Here is an 18,658-nt window from a genome sequence, read left to right as displayed (position 1 = left end):
ACTACTGAACGGATTTACACCATTCCAAAAAAAGCGTAATCTGCGAGCCGGACTGTACAGTTTTGCCAAATTTCTTATAAATCCATTCACCCGTTCGACCTGTAGCCGAGTCTAAAGGTCCTATGGAAAATAACATGGAGAAAACACGTTTTGGGACCCCCCTTTTATCTCAGCCCCCACTTGACCAATCCCCCCCAAACGTTTAGGGAAGGAGCGCAGCGGACTGAGCCATCTTCTTTGAGAAATTCGCTAAGATTCTTCAACCAGGGCCAAAGTTATTCCAAATAGAATGTTGAGGATTTCCTATGGAAACTAGGTCCTAACTATAACTACCTACTGGCGACCGCCAGTAGGTAATATATATATATATATATATATATATATATATATATATATATATATATATATATATATATATATATATATATATATATATATATATATATATCAAAGCTCACTACCCGTCTGCTCTCCTTTACTCGCGACCGGGTGCTATTACGGCGGGAGACGGTACCTCGCCAGTCCAAGACTCAGCTCCTGTGCACAAAGCACTCAGCACTCACGGGGGACAATTCAAATACTTTTATTATTCAAACTCTCTCAGACGCGTTTTGGCAACCGCCTTTGTCAATTAGAGGCCGGCGCCACCTTCAAGGAAGGTTTAAATACTTCCTGTGATGAAATCAAAAAAGGACATACAGTGTGAAAACACCCCCACCATTTTGAAGTGGTGTGTTTCTAGTAAATAACACTAACAACATTGAGCCCTGGATGGGTGTTTCTAACACAAATGATGACTACTTGTCAATAACATTCACCTTCCTAGACCATCCACAGAGATGAGTATGCATATATCCTTCTCTCCACATTTAAGGAGAATCTGAAAATTAATAATTTTGTTAAAAATTAAACATTCAATACAGTGCAGGAAAAAACAACAATGTTAATGTCCATCTCATAAATGTACCACCAACTCCTCCCCAGCATTCAGGCCTCCCGGTCTCTTGGTTTGATTCTCTATGATATGTCGAGACTCAAGCCTGTGTTGTTGAAGCAATCTGTTCCCTCCCCTTATATCTGCTGGTACCTGGTCCATGCAATAAAAGCTTAGGAGTTCTCGATTGCTTTGGTGAGACACTTCAAAGTGCCTCGCCACTGGATAAGTGGGGTCCTTATTCTGTATGACCCGCATGTGTTCTAAAATTCTGATCTTCATTGGGTGAGTGGTGCTTCCAATTTAACGCAAGCCACACGGACATACAAGACAGTATACCGTATGGCTTGTGTTGCAATTCATAAGGCTAGTAATCTTTTGAGGCTCCTTCCTCCCTGGTATTCGGTAACTAGTCACTTTCTTACTGTTCTTACACGCCTTGCATTTAAGACAGGGGTAAAAGCCAGTCAATTTCCCAAATGGTGGAGGTCTTTCTATCTTCTTGCAGTGGCTCTGAACAATCATAGATCCTAGCGATCTCGCTCTCCTGAATGTTATTAGAGGGGACTCCGGCAACTCCTTACCGATAACCGGGTCAGATTTAAGTATGTACCAATTTTTTCCACACTTACTTCTGATATCCCGTGCGTCCACAGAGTAATTCATAAACATCCTCATATTATTCAGGTGACTATCTTGTTTCTTAACACATCCTTGACTCACATTGGAGATAAGGTCTGTTCTAGGTTTCTTGTCCACTCTCATTTTGGCCTCCTGCAGTACCTCCTTGGTGTACCCTCTCATTCTGAACCTCAAAATACTCTCAGTGGCCGCTTGCTCAAAATCCTCCTGTCTGGTACAGTTCCTCTTAATCCTCAGTAGCTCGCCATAGGGTATACTCGATATAGTTTTCCCCGAATGGCAACTCTTAGCGTGGAGCACAGAGTTGCCAGCGGTTTCTTTTCTGTACAATGCAGTGCACATCTTGCCCTCTGCTATGAACACTTTAAGGTCCAAAAAATTCACTGTCTCTGTGCTAACGTCTCCACTGAATCTGAGGTTAAGATTATTTCCATTCAGTACCTCGACATATTCTCTAGCACACTCTATAGAGCCTTTGAAAACAATAAAAAGATAATAAATATATATATATACATATATATATATATATATATATATATATATATGCATGTGTTCCAACAAGTTGCTCTGCAGATGGCCCCAAGGGAGGTGGCGCAAACTCCGGGCGAGCGTGCCGGTCGAGTAATAACATAAACAAGTTCCAAAAAGATTACTTGCGCTCTCAGCAACTCAGTACGACTTGTAGATGGTATTCACGTGTGTTTAAAGTTGGTGAATAAACACCCGTGAATACCATCTACGAGTCGTACTGAGTTGCTGAGAGCGCAAGTAATCTTTTTGGAACTTGTTTATATATATATATATATATATCACGGCTCCGAAATCCTAGCAATACCCAGCTGGGTCCCAGGAATCAGCACTCTCGAGCACAGCTGTGTTCTTTAGCAGGGAAGTTTATTCAAACAACAGACGCGTTTCGGGAGAGCCCTCCCTTCCTCAATGTTTACATCAGATGGGCAGTGCGCAGCGCCATTATCTATGTTTGCACAATAAATTGAAACAAACAAAGGACTAATTCTCGCACGCAATACTAGGCGCCATCTTAGAGTGTGTAATATCAACATACTTAATATAGAATTGCTATATAGTTAATAACACCTAAATACTGCCGTGTATCGGCACAATTGATATCTTATAAAAAACCATATATTATGCACATTCTAATACATTCTATGGCTAAGACAACAATGCATTGCTGAGAAATACTCAACCTCCGACAAAATCACAAAACTTAAATGTGACCATGTCGGACAATATCTAGCTGTGGATCGGCAATTGCAGCCCAATAGGACTGCCACAACTTAGGTGTGATCAAAAGACTAAAGCAATTCTTCTAAGCAAATATTGCTAATGGTAACATCATCCATCACAAAAACTCTCAGGACATTTCTAGATACATTACAAAAACATTTCAAATGGAACTGGATACTCAGTACTGGACTCATTGGTTTTCATAACACAGTAATACACATTGTTAACCCAAGTGAGAGGCCAATTCTTCTCCCATATTTAAACCTCCAGGTGCTTTGGTCTCCAGGTCTATAATGTAACGGGACTCAAGTCTCCTAAGTGTCAGCAATCTATTGCCCCCTCTAGGATTCTCTCCTACTTGGTCCAAACAAAAGTACCTGAGAAGATTCCTGTCACTGTTGTGTTTCAAGGAAAAATGTCGGGCCACTGGATACGTGAAATCTTTGTTCACAATGGCCAGCATATGCTCCAATATCCTCAACTTGACAGGATTGATAGTACTCCCAACGTACCGTAACATACAGGGACATGCTAGGCAATAGACTGCGAAGTCTGTGTGGCATGACATGAATTTAGTTATCTTCCTCCCATCTTTCTTACCCGGGACTTCATATGTCAGTGTCCTTTTGATTGTTGCACAGGCTTTGCATTTTCCATAAGGGAAAAAACCTTTAGCGTCCCTCAAAGTGCCTAGTGGTTTCTGAATTGGTTGTAAATAGCTATGAACTATTTGATCTCGTAGAGATCTGGCCCTCCTGAACGTAATTAACGGTGTATTGGGAATGTCAGGCCCTACAATCTGATCAGATTTCAGAATGTGCCAATGTTTTGACAAGATAGATCGTAGTTTGAAGGAGTCAGCAGCATAGGATGTTATAATGCGAAATCTTCCTTCAGTATTGGGACCTGCTTTCTTTACAAAAAGATAGCACGGGGGTATTTGCCTAACCCTGTTAAGGGTCTCTTGGAGAAGAGAAGGATTGTAGCCTCTCATTATAAATCTTTCCATACATTCACCAGCTGCTTTCTCGAAATGTACATTTTGGCTGCAATTTCGCTTTAATCGCAAGAATTCCCCGTAAGGGATATTATTAATCAGTTTGCGAGGATGTCCACTAGAGCGTGTAAAACGCTATTCTCAGCCGTGGGTTTGCGGTAAAGTTGTGTGCAAATGCGTCCATCATTGACACTTACTTCTAGGTCTAGGTAATTAACCTCTTCCCGACTGATTTCACTGGTGAATCTTAAGTGATACTCGTTCTCATTGAGCACTTGAATGTACTGTTTGGCTTCATCAATTGATCCATTCCACACCAGGAACAGATCATCTATGTATCTGCTATATATATATATATATATATATATATATATATATATATATATATATATATATATATATATATATATATATATATATATATATATATATTTACTGGATTTATTGGAGTGGGAAGACGTGGTGGAGGTCCCACCAACACATATTTCAAGGGGGCTCAAGTTTCATTATGCCACTGGTCCGGTGGCATCACTCTCATCTCAAAGCCTATTATGTAACAGGGGACTTTGTTTTTAATGTCTTGGTTTGACCTTTGGTTTCGTGTGTAATTACATGATTAATGACTAAAGGTAAGAAATCAAACATAGCAGCTCTGCGAGAAATGCCATCTTTTATTGCGAATACGAGTCAGTCAATAAAGATAATTAAAAATACCTTCAGTTGAAATGTGTTGTCTGTCCTCAGGTTCAAGTAAGCTTGCCAGGAGTTTACAAGCAGGAGTAAAGATCTGCATAACTAGGTGAGATTTAAAGCCATTAAATCTCCAGTAATATGGACTATCCACATCACCACTGCTGTGACTTCATGTGCAATATAAAACATAGGTGTAAATAAAAAAAACGGGCAGGACTGTGATTTCTATAACATCTTAGATAGTTGATCACTGTAAACTGCCACAGTTCAGCCTAGCACCTCTTCATCAGCTCTGCTACACTATATGTGACATATAATATCTATGCAGAACTTGTAGAATGGGCACAGTCGGAGAGAAGAGCTCTTATACCAACAAATGTATGAAATTTACTATTTTTAAACATGGTGTGGAAAAGGGGTGAGTGCTGTGACTAAATCAGGCATGGTCTAACTTTAAAAGAGATCGATATCTAGATATAAACTGTCATGTAATTCATATTGATGAATAATGTACAATGAAAAGAAGAAGCCATGCATTTGTAATAGGAGTTTTATTTTCTTAGTAACAATAGACACTTTGTGCGAACCTTATGAAGAGAATGACTAGCTCCTCCTTTGCCATCTTGAAATTCGAAATTCACGCGAGATATTAGGGACCTGTAAGTAATTCTCAGCTTGGCCAAACATGCCCCACCCTGACAGAAGAGGAAGCCTGCTTTCTGTATCAGAGTGCCTTTTGGACAGGATCTGTCTGCCAAGAGGGATCTATGTATCTCTGGGACCTGTTGAACACTTTGCCTGCCACTTTGGATGACTCGATAACTGTCAGAGACCGGAGTTAGGTTCTCAGTTACCCTTTAGCTGAGTGAGACACGGAGAACTACATTCAACTTTAAAAATACAGCAGACACTTTGGTAGCTTGAGAACCTATGTGTCTCCTCTTCCCTGGTGAACGTTGAAGTGAGAGACTTGTACCCCTGTATTACTTCCTGTTTTGCCGGAAACTGTCAGTGAAAAACTTATATCATGTAGTGGCATCTAGGGGTAGATTTACAATAAACTAACGCAGCACGGTGAAGCAAGTCATTTTGCTGCGCCGATCTATTTAGTTTGGAAAGCACGGCAATGCAACATATTTACAACAATATGTTGCATCTCTTTGCTTCCCCCTGCGCTGGCGCGCAAACTGCTGCCATGCGCTGACGCAGGCACCCTTACGTGATGGTGGAAGGATGCCTGCATCGTGGGAAGATTGTTTTTGTGCAGGAAGGGTTCCCTTCCTGCACAAAAACAATCTGAAATGCTGTGCTGTTTTTCAACTTATATGTTGTGTGCTGCATTAGCACACAAAGAAGTTGAAAAACAGCATTCTTTCAATAATTGTTTATGTGCAGGAAGGGTACCCTTCCTGAACAAAAACAAGCTTTGGAGGTGATTTCCTGTTTCTATGTGTGTTGCAGAATGCAGCGCGCATAGAAACAGGAAACCCAGCCACTATCTCACCCCCACCAGCGTGCTACTCCCCATGCGGCATGCGCCGTCCTGCAATGTTACATGGGCTGCTGAGATCACCGGCCACTATCTCACCCCACCTCCTGCGAGCCACATCACATGCTGCTGCATTTTTTTTAATCTAAATAAAACCTGTTAAATACTAAAGCCCATCAAATGAACCAATTGTCTCCCGACGCGCTGCAGGCATCCCCCCTTGGACTGCGAGCCTACAACCCGCCGCTGCCTAGCTTCACTACGCCTGTGAGGCCCCTCACCTCGAGAATAACCACCAGCGCCGCAGGGTCTGTCGATCGTCAAACCGCTCCAGCTGCGCTTCAAAGGTAACCCCCAGAGGCAAGGAGACAAAGAGGGCTCCTCCCTCGGGACTCATACTTGTATCGCCTTCGGGGTGGGACTACACATACACCACCTAAGCGTCTCACATTACCCCGAGACCCTCCCAGTGACGGCTTCCCGGGAATCGAAACCCCTAGTGACGGCTATCCGGGAATCGAAACCCATACTTCAGGCTAGGAATCCCCACTAATGGCCCCCCTCCCCTAGGCGCGGGGGGTGCCTCTCAGGAAACGAAAACGAGGAGAGGCATAGCATTCACACGCATTTCCAGATTTACGAATCGTAAATCTGGAAATGTGTCTCATTTCAGGGGTGTTGCGCAGGAACACCCACTGCAATACCCATGGAACGCCCCTTTCACACAAAGTGCTGCGTGTTAAGGGGCCATATTTACAAGGACAGGAAAAGCCACGCAGGGTGGCTTTTCCTGTCAATGTAAATATGGGGCATTGTATTGCGCTGCAAGTGCGTCACAAAAAGTGACGATATGGCAGCCAGAGGGGCTTGTAAATCTGCCCTCCAGTGTCGAGGGGCAGCGCAGAGCATATCTGAGCAACAGAAGTACTCCTAAGTGAGGAACTTAGGCCACACCCACAACTCTGTTACTTCTAGTAGTACATTTGATTGTTAGACATTGTATGCCCCCACTGAAAAACAGTGCTTCTACTTCAATTTCATCTTCGAGGGAGAGCTTATGACCAGTGAGGCACGGCAGTGCTGGTTAAGGTGGCCAGCCAATGATGAAGGATATAAGCCTGACATGTTTATCATGAAAATCACTATAAAGGCAGTAGGTTTAGCATATTTATTGCGAAAAGCGTATATTAAAATCAATAGACATTTAAGGGTGGTTTGTTATAACCTTGTATTAAAGAATGCAGAGAAGTATTTTGTTACATGAAATCTAAGGACCTTATTACAAGTGGGCAGTTACATTGCGATCCATGCTTAAACAACTTTTAGTGTATGGCTTGGTGGTATGATATCTTTCTCACCCGGTAGTACCTGGTGTGAAAAATATCACAGCATTTATTACATTTCCGCAGATCAAATCTGCTGGACATTAGCAAGGGTGCAAAGGCCCGTTTTTTAATGAGACATTCAGATTTTGGTGCATAAAGTGCTAAAATCTACATGTTATTCTTCAATCAATTCTGAAAACCCTAGTCTCAGATTTTATCAATGCAATAAATATCACATCAAAAATACAGGGCCACTCATAAGGTCTTCTTAGAAGGGATTTTAATTTGTTGTGATAACGGTAATGCTGTACATATTTATCATTTTATTGCAATATACCTGATGGCTGCTTTGCAGGAAAATGCATTCTCAATAAAGGGTTAAGCTCATACTGGATTGTCTTTTGTTCCAAGCCAATGAAAAAGGCTATACAGTTCTGATTAGGTAATAGGGAAAATTAATTTCAGATACCAAAGGTCTGATCTGTATGTTGCAAAAGTTATGACAAATCGAAAACAGTAGCCCTGGTTTATTTATTTTGAAACACATATGCTAAAGTCAATAGCCATTTAAGTGTGGACTGGTATTGCAATGTCTTAAATCATGCAAGGGTGTATTTTGTTACATGAAATCTAAAAAAGTACCCTTGTTGGAATAGATTTTGGGGTGTAGTATCCCCATGTCAAACCCTGGAGGAAGAAGATTTACACATTAATATTTCTTGTTTGAATCCGTTCAGAATGCATGACAGGCTTATTTATTTGCCACCATCTTGTAATGTAAATGTTAATTAAAAATAAACACACTTTCATGCATACATATTAATATATGCATAAACAGAGAGGCTTTGCATTAGTCCTTTTCTGTCTATTCCTGTAGAAGGGTCATTTACACTCTGCCTACATCCATGACAGCAATCAGTATGGAGATATAGGTTAGCCTACTTCAGCCACACTTTCTTTAAATGTATTTCCTTCTTCTTTATGTATTTTTATATTTCAGAGCATGCTTTACCGCTGCTTGCTGCTCATTTCATCTGCAGTGTGCCGCACGCCACTGCATCTACCCAAAGTGCAGTGGTTCATTTATAAAATAAAAAGTGCCAGGGCTCTCCTCGGGAGGCAGAGCTAACAGGAGAAATGCGCTGGTGCAAACTGCCTCCTGAGTAGAGCTCCGGCACTGGAGATTTCTTGGCCTAACGGCTAGAGCTACTGATTTTGGTGCAGGGGAACCGAGTTCGAGTCTCAGTATGGCTCAACATCCTGTGATTTTGGGGTAAAATCATGTGCCTACCAAATGAATGTGTCCTTAAATGGTGCTGGTGATGAGCACTAGAAAGCATCGGCTAAAATTCAGCCCTGCCAAGGTGACCATAATGGAATGGTTTTGTCCACAGTATCTCACTTTTTTACGATTCAAGGGTGGCCAACACATTGGTTCTAAATGTGGTGGGCCTTGAGTAAAGATATAAGAAGATGTTTCCTCAATAGAAGAGGAAAAATCCTACAAGAAGGGGCCCTGGTAATCTTTCCAAGTCTAAGGGTGAAAATATCTGCCCTAACCTAGAGTGTATCTGTAGGTTAGGAAATCTTCTCCAAGGGAGTTACAAGGGCCAAATAGGGGATTTAAAGCCCAATTTGCACTTACACTTACACTTACACTTGCAAGGCCAAAGGTTCTGATTGGGCACTCATGAAATATTACATTACTTGCATTGCCTGCGAAGTCGGCTTGACATTTACCCAATGTACTGGAATTTCTTTGGCTAGAGAAATATCTGAAAAATGGTGGAAACATTGTAATGTTCTCGTTGCCCCCCCAATGATGACGCTGCAACCTGGATGCTGGTTAACCTTTTATTAGCAATAACTGTCCCTAAAGAGAGCTGAGCCTCTACTGCCTGTAACGGCTCTTCGCGCCAATGGATAACGCAGCGCGCGCAGCCTTACGTGGGCGTTGGCACGTCACGTGGTTTACGTGACGTACGTACACTAGAGCGCGCTACTACATATCTCCCCTTTTTTCCAATACAGCAGCAATAACTCAAAGTCCACTGTTCATTTCATAGTCTCTGAACCTGGCTGGTTTGACCACCACCCTACCCCTGTGGGTCAGTCTTACCGGGGTGCTGGTGGTCTCACTTTCGTCTCTACCTTCACAGGCCTGCGCAGCCGCACCTCCTTCTCTCTCGTTCCGACCTCCTCCAGCCATCTGCTCCTGACCACTCATTACTGTCTCTAGTTCTTGTGGTCCTTCTCCACTCCCCCCAGGCATAGTCTCTAGGGGTTCCTGCTTGGCCGATTCAGTCCCTTCAACCTCGAAGTCTGTTGCACTTTGGTTCCAATTTAAGATCTTGTTGCATCTTGCCATGCGGTCCTGCGACCACACGTTCCCGTCGCTTAGTAAGGCTGCTCTGCCTAGAACTTCTTTCACTTGCATGGGCTTGCTATATTTGCTCTCTCCCTTTCTCTGCACAGTGGCTAACCTCACTCTCACCCACTCTCCTTTCTCTAGGCCGGTGCTCTTCACATTTCTTCTGTTGTCGTAGTGTTTGGTGTAGACTGCTTGAGCTTTCTCAAGGTTGGATCGCACTACAGCAGGGGACCATTCACTCGTAACTGTTTTTTCTTTCCACACTCTGTTGTCTTGGGTGAACGGTTTGCGTCCTCTCAATATCTGGAACGGGCTATAACCCGTGCTTGTGGGGATGATTCTATATGCCCAAACCATGTGCCAGATTTCCACTTCCCAGTCCTTGTCATCGGATATGGCAGCTTGGATCGACCCCATTACCACCCTATTAAACCGCTCCACTAGGCCGTTCCTAGGGGGGGTGGTATATGGCTGTGTGTTTAGCTAGGATGCCGTTCCTGCGCATGAAGTTGTTCCACTTCTCCGACTTGAATTGGGGCCCATTGTCACTGAGAACAGTCTTAGGAATACCTTCCCTCACAAACGTTTCAGCCAGGAATTTGATGATGGTGTCTGCGTCCATGGTCTCTCCTATCATTAGTTCTGGCCATTTAGAGTACCGGTCCAGCATGACACACACATATTTTTGGATTCCCCGTATGTCCAGAATCGGGCCTAGTATGTCCACGCTCAACTCTTCCCATGGGTTCCTCGGCAGATCAAATTGCCCCAGTTCTGGACGGGGGGGTTTGAGGGCTTTGTCAGCCCCCTGGCATCTATTGCAGTTCCTGACATGCCTTTCCGCTCTTAAGTCCATTCCCGGCCACCAGTAGTCTTGTCTGGCCCTCAATCTCAGTTTGCAGATTCCGAGATGCCCTTCGTGGAGTATGTCTAACAGCTTGTTAATGACGTTCGCTGGAGGAATCACCTTCTCCCCCCTGTACACAAACACTCCCTTGTCGTCCTTTGACAGTTCTTCTCTGATTTCAAAGTATGGTTTGAGTTCCCCCCCGATCAGCCTCTTCTCAGGCCATCCTTGGGTGACAAATTTCTTTACTTCCTTCAACGTCAGGTCGTCCTCATATGCCTGTCTCCACTCTTGGAGGCTGATGGACGCCTCCTGATCTTCTGTGAGCGCCACCCATTCTTCAGTTCCTGCTTTGTCTTCCTCACTTGGTTCCATGGCGGCCGCCCTGCTTAGATAGTCTGCCACTGTATTCTTGTTTCCAGGTATGTGCTCCACGTCGTACCTGAACTCTAGTAGTTTCAGTGACATCTTGGAGATCCGAGGCGTTGCATCGGCGTGCCCACTCGACGTTAGCACCTTCAGCAAGATCTTGTCATCTGTTATTAATTAGAACCGTGTGCCCCACAGGAACTGTCTGAATCTCGATGTGGCCCACACCACTGCCAACATCTCCTTTTCTATCACGCTGTACCTCTTCTCCGTGTCAGTCAGCGTGCGGGACGCAAAGCTTATGGTGTCCATTTGTCCTTGTCCCCTGTCCTGCATGAGGACCGCCCCCAGTCCTTTATCGCTGGCATCCGTGGTCAGCACCGTTCCTTCTTGGGGGTCGTACCCCTGGAGTGGAATGGCCTCAGCAATTTCCTTCTTGACTACTTCAAATTCGCCTTGTGCCTCCTCTGACCAGTGGAACTCTGTGTTTTCTCGTGCCAGTTGCCTCATATGGTGAGTCTTTGAGGCGAAATGTTGCACAAATTTGCTGTAATACTCTGCCATGCCGATAAACGATCTGACTTCATCTTTGTTGGCAGGTGGAGGTGCATCGCATATCGCCTTCGCATTTTCAGTCTTTGGGGTCACTCCTTTCACTCCTATTTCGTGCCCCAGGTATGTCACTGATTCCATTCCTATGCGGCACTTGGACCATTACGCCGTGAGGCCTTTCCCTTCCAGGATTTGTAGCACCTTCTCAAGTTTTGCGTCGTGGTCCAGCTTATCTCGGCCCATCACGAGGATGTCGTCCTGGAAGTATTGTACTCCGGTGGCTTTCTGAAAGAGTTGGTGCATTAACTTCTGAAAGACTGCTGCCGCTGAGGCCAGCCCAAATGGCATGCGGCTGAATTGGTAACATCCAAAAGGGGGTAATGAACAATGTGAGATGACGGCTCTCCGGATGTAGGGCAATGTGGTGGTAGGCGGAGGTCAGATCGATGGTGGAGTACCTTTTGATGCCCCGGGTACTGGCCAGCATCTCCTCTATTCTGGGTAGGGAGAACCTTTCCACCACAATGTTCTTATTGAGCTCCCTAAGGTCGACGCACAGCCTGACCTTGCCGCTGGGTTTCTTAAATACCACCAAGGGCGCCAGCCACTCCGCGCACGTGATGGGCTCAATGATCCCTTTCCTCTCCAGGTCCTGTAGTTCCTCCCGGACTGCCTCACGTACTGCCAGAGGGATATTCCTGGCCTTGTGTGCCACCGGCACCGCCTTGTCCTTCAGGATTATTTTGTGTGAGAATTTTTCTAACTTTCCCACTGTTCCTCCGAATACCTTGGGAAATGCATTCCTCCATTTGTCCAGGTCTGGCCATGTTCCTTGTTCCGTTAGCAAGATCTGTTCCTTGCCTCCTGGGTCCAACTTGATGCCTAGGTCGCCCTGGTACAGCCACCCCAGCACGGAGGGACCTTTATCCGACACATAGAGCTTGCAGTAGGCGGATCGGCCCCGGAACTCAAATCTCAACGGTCTAAAACCCGCCATTGGTATGCGGTCCCCGTTGTACGTGACCGGGCGGATGTCTAGTCTTTCCAGTTCCGGGCCTAAGTGTGGTGCGAATTTCTCCTCCCATACCGCTCTCTGGACGATGGTGTACAGTGAGCCGGTGTCGGCCAACACGCTGATCGTGATTCCTCCTATGGCCATCTCCAAGATGGGTTTCATGGTCCTTTTGCCGTCGATACTCATGATTTGTCCATCCACACCCAGTACCTGGTCGTATATGCATAGTACCGTGACCACATCTTCCTCCGTCACCTCTTCTTGGGCTTCGTTGTCTTGGCCAATAAATCTTACCATGCCTTTGGAGGCCTTTTCTCTGCACACCTTCTCGTAGTGTCCGATTATTCCACAGTACATGCATTTGGCGCGAAACGCCGGGCATTTTCTGTCATGCGCTTCATGTGACCAGCTTCCGCACCTGTAGCATGACTTCCTGTTGTTTCCCACTTACTTTCCTGGTGGGCCCCCATTGCTATTCCATCTGGTGGTTCCTTTGTCAGCTATCTTCTTGTTCTGGTGATCTTTACGGGGCTCCTCATCGTCCACTTTGTTTATCATGGCGCTGGACGCTGTCTCTTTCTTTGTTGCATCCGCACACCTCCTTGCCAGTTCTGCCCTCTTGACGATGACCATCACGTCTTTCAGAGTGGTGTCCCCACTGGCCCACAGTTTGTCTTGCACGGATGTGCATGTGGTGTGCATTACCACCTGGTCCTTTATGAACTCTTCCTCCCAATTGTCGTACTTGCACGTGGCTGCGAGACATTTCAAAGCTGCCACTTACTCTTCTACTGTCTCTCCTGGGCGCTGCTTCCTTTGTTGAAAGTTAAATCTATCCACCGACACACACACCGCCGGTCTGAAATGTTCGTTGAGGTCGTTGATAGCATGGGCGTACACGTCGTCGTCCGTGCTGGCTCTTTGCTTTGGCACCAAACTTTTGTAAACCCTCAGCCCTTCGGGGCCTAAGTTCAATAACAGGATGCGTTTCTTCCTCGACAGTTTAAACACCTCTTCATTCTCATCTTCTAGAACCCCAATGAAGTTGTCTATATACTCTCTCCAGTCCTCCCACTTCATCAGTGGTTCTCCCGGTCTGGGTAGAAACTGCACCGGCGCCATAGCATATCCTGTTTGCGCGCTCATCCTTTCGCTCTTGACCGTGGGCTGGTGGCTCGTTTGGCCCCTGGGGCTCCCCGGCGTGCTGTCTAGCTCTTCCTTGTCTGCTTGGCTCTGGGGACTACCTGCGTCAGCCCCCTCGCTCTTTACTAGGGTATCCAGCTCGGTCCCTTGCCTAGGTGGATGGTGGCCTGGTTTGGCGTGCTTGTTGTGGTTCCTTCCCCGGGGTCTGTCTCCTTCTTAGGCGGTTGTTCAACCCCTTGGGATACTTGGGGCTACTTGGCTCTGCCGCGCTCTTTATGGTACCTGTTGGTAGCCGTTGTTCTTCTTGGCTCTCTGGTTCGCAGTGGTGCTGTCTGGCGTCGATCGTCTCCTGCCGCCGGTGTATTGCTGTGTCCCTCGGCGTGGTTTTCTTGCTGTGGGGGGTTGGGGATCGGCTATCCCACCCTCGTCGCCATTGTAATGTTCTCGTTGCCCCCAATGATGATGCTGCAACCTGGATGCTGGTTAACCTTTTATTAGCAATACCTGTCCCTAAAGAGCGCCGAGCCTCTACTGCCTGTAACGGCTCTTCGCGCCAATGGATAACGCAGCGCGCGCAACCTTACGCGGGCGTTGGCACGTCACGTGGTTTACGTGACATACGTACACTAGAGCGCGCTACTACAAACATTGCACATTTATCAGCACAATGTATGTGATAAGTGTCTAAAAGCGATCGTCGATTCAGACTTTTCAAAAAAAGTTGATTCACGTGCCCTGTAATTTTTATGACCTCTTTCCATATTTTGAATTTAATTCTTCCTTCCCGACCCTTCCAAATCCATTCTCAAACTTCTTGGAAGAGAGACAATTGAAACAATTAAAAAAGTCACATTCTTCACAACAATTCAGGCAGGACATGGCGGAGCAAGACAGACTTTACAGGTTCATAGAACAGTGCTATCACTCAGGAAACTGAGACCATGCAAGTTAGGACAAGGATTGATTGGACTTATTTTGCATAGAATGAGCTCAGAAAACAATAACGATTATTACTCAAATATCAGCTTTAAAAGGTGTTTAGAATAGGAGCTATTTTGTCCCAGAACAATGGATTGTTAACATATGAATACATGCATATGCTTGGATCCAGTAAAGGCTTTTTAATTGGGAAAATACACTCAGTTCTACCAAATAAAAACGAATTATGTTTATGAATAAATTCTGTCCTGAAATGTTATCTTAAGAGAGAACATACTTAAAACCTCAGGTTTTACAAAAGGCTGCGGGGACCTTTGTTATAAACGTTTGATATGAGCAAAGACATGTTTTCCTTTCTCCTGTTAGGAAAAGAATACAAACTTCAAATATGATGCATAAGGGTGAATGACATTTCCATTTTACCTCCAAATCTACACTGGCGTTATGTTGGCTTACTCCATGGCTTCAAAGAACAACTCAATGAAAATATGCAGGAGCAGACTGAATGTTCTCGCATCCACCCTAAGCTAATTTTCTGTGTAAGGGAAACCAAGCAAGTGACCGCATTGTGCTGATGTTCAATGCACCGAATAAGAAAGCCACTCAAAAGCGCAATTGAAATGGCAATGACTTTGGGACACAAAGAATTTTTGTGATCATTGGTAGGATGATTTGCACTGCCCTTGGGAGGAATTTTCAGGGAAGGAAAGTGGTACAGATGTGAATCGTACTTATGGCATCCTAGATTTCTGTAGCGAATAGTACCATAATTCGTATTCACTGCAATATTTGATTTCAATGAGATTCATTTTTTTCTGGCATCGTACTAAGCAAATTATTATCTTTTTATCTTACTTTGTTTAGACCTTATGCTTTTTGTAATTTAGGTCGTAGTTTTTTTCTGTCAATTGCCACACATTTTTCTAATGGACCAATTGGTTATTAACCCAGCTTCCGATATTGAGATATTTCTTACCGAAATCAGTTTAATTAATATGAACCTGATTATGCTGTCTTAAGGGAGCTCAATCACAGTTGCCATTAAGCCTTTGACCTCTCTCCCTCTTTTTATTAGGTCTCGGACTAGCGTTGCACTGTGCAGCAGTGCTTGCGCAGCCGAGAATTAATGTCCCCCGCTTCTGGAGAAGTGTGGCTCAATGATTAGAGCAGCAGACCCTGATGCAGAGGTCTAGCTCGGGACCAGTGTTCAATTCCCCGCCTCAGTGGGTCTTGGGCTCAAAAATTCCACGGACCTGATAATTCTCGCCTCGGTGCCTATTCCAATCATGGAGTCCCACTCTGCAACTCTGGGCAATAGCTTGCTTAATCTCCAGAACGGCCCCCACAACACTTAGGATGCCTGGCCTCCACCTTGGGGGTGCCCAGGAGTGGACGCCTCACAGGGAAAGCCAGGATGGGTTCCACAGCAGTATTCGTACAACCGCCTTGAGACCCTTGCGGGTGAGTAGTGTGCTATACAAGTATACATTTACATTACATTCTTCATTGGCTGGCATCCTAAACGGAGGCCAGCCATTGGAGGAGAGGGGCGTCACTCTGATCAAGCCCCGTCTTTTCCAGATTCGGGGGGGTGTTTGTTCTCTTCTTTCTTCTTTTCGTTTTTTGGGAAGAGGAGAGAACGAAAACCATGCCCTCGAATCCCAAAATGACGATGCTTTCTCCAAGGCATTTCTGCCTCGCCTCGGAGAAAGTTCGTCGTCCTTTCCCCCTTGCGCTGGGACAACTAGGCATATTCCAATTCAATGGGTTCCTTTAATCATTCAAGTGCTGCTGAGGAAACTTGTCAACTTGAAATCTGCAATGAACAACGAGGAAGGAGAAATATGAGGCTCCCGGGCAGGCGTAACACCCAGAGCTGCCGACCGTATTACTGAGGAACAAGGTTCGAGTATCAGCGTCGCCTCAACAGCCTGTGGTTCTGGGCAAATAACTTATCCTCACCGTACCTAAAAATTGAATGTGTCCATGTGTAGTGTAACTGTGCTCACGAAATGCAAACACGTAAAAGCAAACTGGCACTCTATGGTGGAAAGAAAGAGAAAGAAGAGAGGAAAGCCATGGGAAACAGGGAGAGTGGGCAGAGCTAGAAGTGTGGGGAGGGCGGGGCTTCATCGAGTTGTTTTGAGCCCCCTGGCGCTCCCCACATGCAGGCTGTGAATGGGAGTACAAAGCCTGCGTGGCTCTGCAGGCATGGACCGCCACCACTTCACCTCCCTGGCCCCCGTCTGCGCAGCCGACTGGCACTACCAGTTCCGAGTCAACCTGCTGGGGGACATCACGGCGGGTAAGACGTTGCTGGTGCAGCCTACACCGAGAAGTCCTTCCTGGAGCAGGCGGTGTGCACCCAGGGCGTGGAGTTCCACGTGAAGATGCTGGAGCCCGGCGTGCGGGTCAAGCTGCAGACGTGGGACACTGCGGGGCAGGAGCGTTTCAGGTGAGTGATTGACTCTCAAAACCCCACCACCCGCCGCAGTGATGGTTCGCGGCAGCGGCCTGCAGTGCGCAGACTTTCGGCAGCAGGGACAGACACTCCTGTCCCTCGCACACCCTGCACTACAGGCCACGCAGATCCCAAACACTCCCCACTTCTCAGGACAGAACTTATTTTTTGGCTCATTCCGTAATCCCCAACCCAAACGAGCATTGACATTACAACTACTCCTCCCCCCCATTCCCCCCAGCCGCAATTGTCCCCTCTGGCTACGGCCTTGCCCCCCATCTGTCCTGCCACCAGACCCCTCGCTACCTCCTCCTCAGCTGTCCAATTTACCGCCCCTCCCCCACCGCACCCCCTGGCTCACCTCCGTGCCAACCCTGAATACGTTTCCTCCATCCTGACCATTAACCTCCCCCGGCCAAAACAGCCAAAATGTGGCCCTCCCGGCGCTACTTCTAACTTAACAATTTAACTCCTCGCTGCCTCCTCCCCAAGAAAACTGCAGGGGGGGGCTGTATTTTAACTCAATTTATAGAACCCTGTGTGTCACAAAACGTAAGTGTTGTGTATATATAAAGAACACGTCTACCACTGGCATGGCCTATTAGCGCTTTGTCATGTCTGGAATGTGTCTTCCAGTGCAGCTCTGGTCTGTCTGCAATTTCCAATGTCTCGAGGAAAAGTGCCTTGACACCCGGCCCCTGGGAGCACGCATGCTGGGGCCAGGAGAGGTGACCGCTGGTCTGGGATGTGAGGGGGCAATGTTGATGTGTGCAGTGTACACGCGCCCACAGCATCCAAGTGCCAGCCTTCTACAGCACCACCACGTCATCCTTCTACAGCACCACCGTGCCATCCTTCTACAGCACCACTGCACCATCCTTCTACAGCACCACTCCCACATGATTCCACAGCACCACCACTCCATGCTTCCATAGCCCCAACACTCTATCCTTACACAGCACCATCCTTCTACAGCACCACCGCACCATCATTCCACAGCACCACCGCACCATCCTTCTATAGCGCCACCGCGCCGTCCTTCTACAGCACCACCGTGCCATCCTTCTACAGCACCACTGCGCCATCATTCTACAGCACCACTCCCCCATACTTCCACAGCACAACTCCTCCATGATTCCACAGCACCACCACTCCATGCTTCCATAGCACCACCACTCTATCCTTCCACAGCAACATCTCTCCATCCTTCCACAGCACCACCACTCCATCCTTCCACAGCACCACCAGTCCATCCTTCCACAGCACCACTGCGCCATCCTTCCACAGCACCACTGCACCATCCTTCCACAGCACCACCGCGCCATCCTTCCACAGCACCACTGCACCATCCTTCCACAGCACCACCGCGCCATCCTACCACAGTCTGTGTGTGTGCATGGCTCTGTCTGTGTGTGTGCGTGGCTTTGTCTGTGTTTGTGCATGGCTCTGTCTGTGTGTGTGTCTCTGTCTGTGTGTGTGTGCGGGGCTCTGTCTGTGTGTGTGTGCGGGGCTCTGTCTGTGTGTATGCGCGACTCTGTCTGTGTGTGTGCGTGCGGCTCTGTCTGTGTGTGTGCGCGCGGCTCTGTCTGTGTGTGTGCGCGCGGCTCTGTCTGTGTGTTCATAGCTCTGT

Source organism: Lissotriton vulgaris, chromosome 8 (assembly GCF_964263255.1).
Source record: "Lissotriton vulgaris chromosome 8, aLisVul1.2, whole genome shotgun sequence".
Taxonomy (NCBI): Eukaryota; Metazoa; Chordata; class Amphibia; order Caudata; family Salamandridae; genus Lissotriton; species Lissotriton vulgaris.
The sequence above is the reverse complement of the archived record's forward strand: the minus strand, read 5'-3'. Positions refer to the sequence as shown.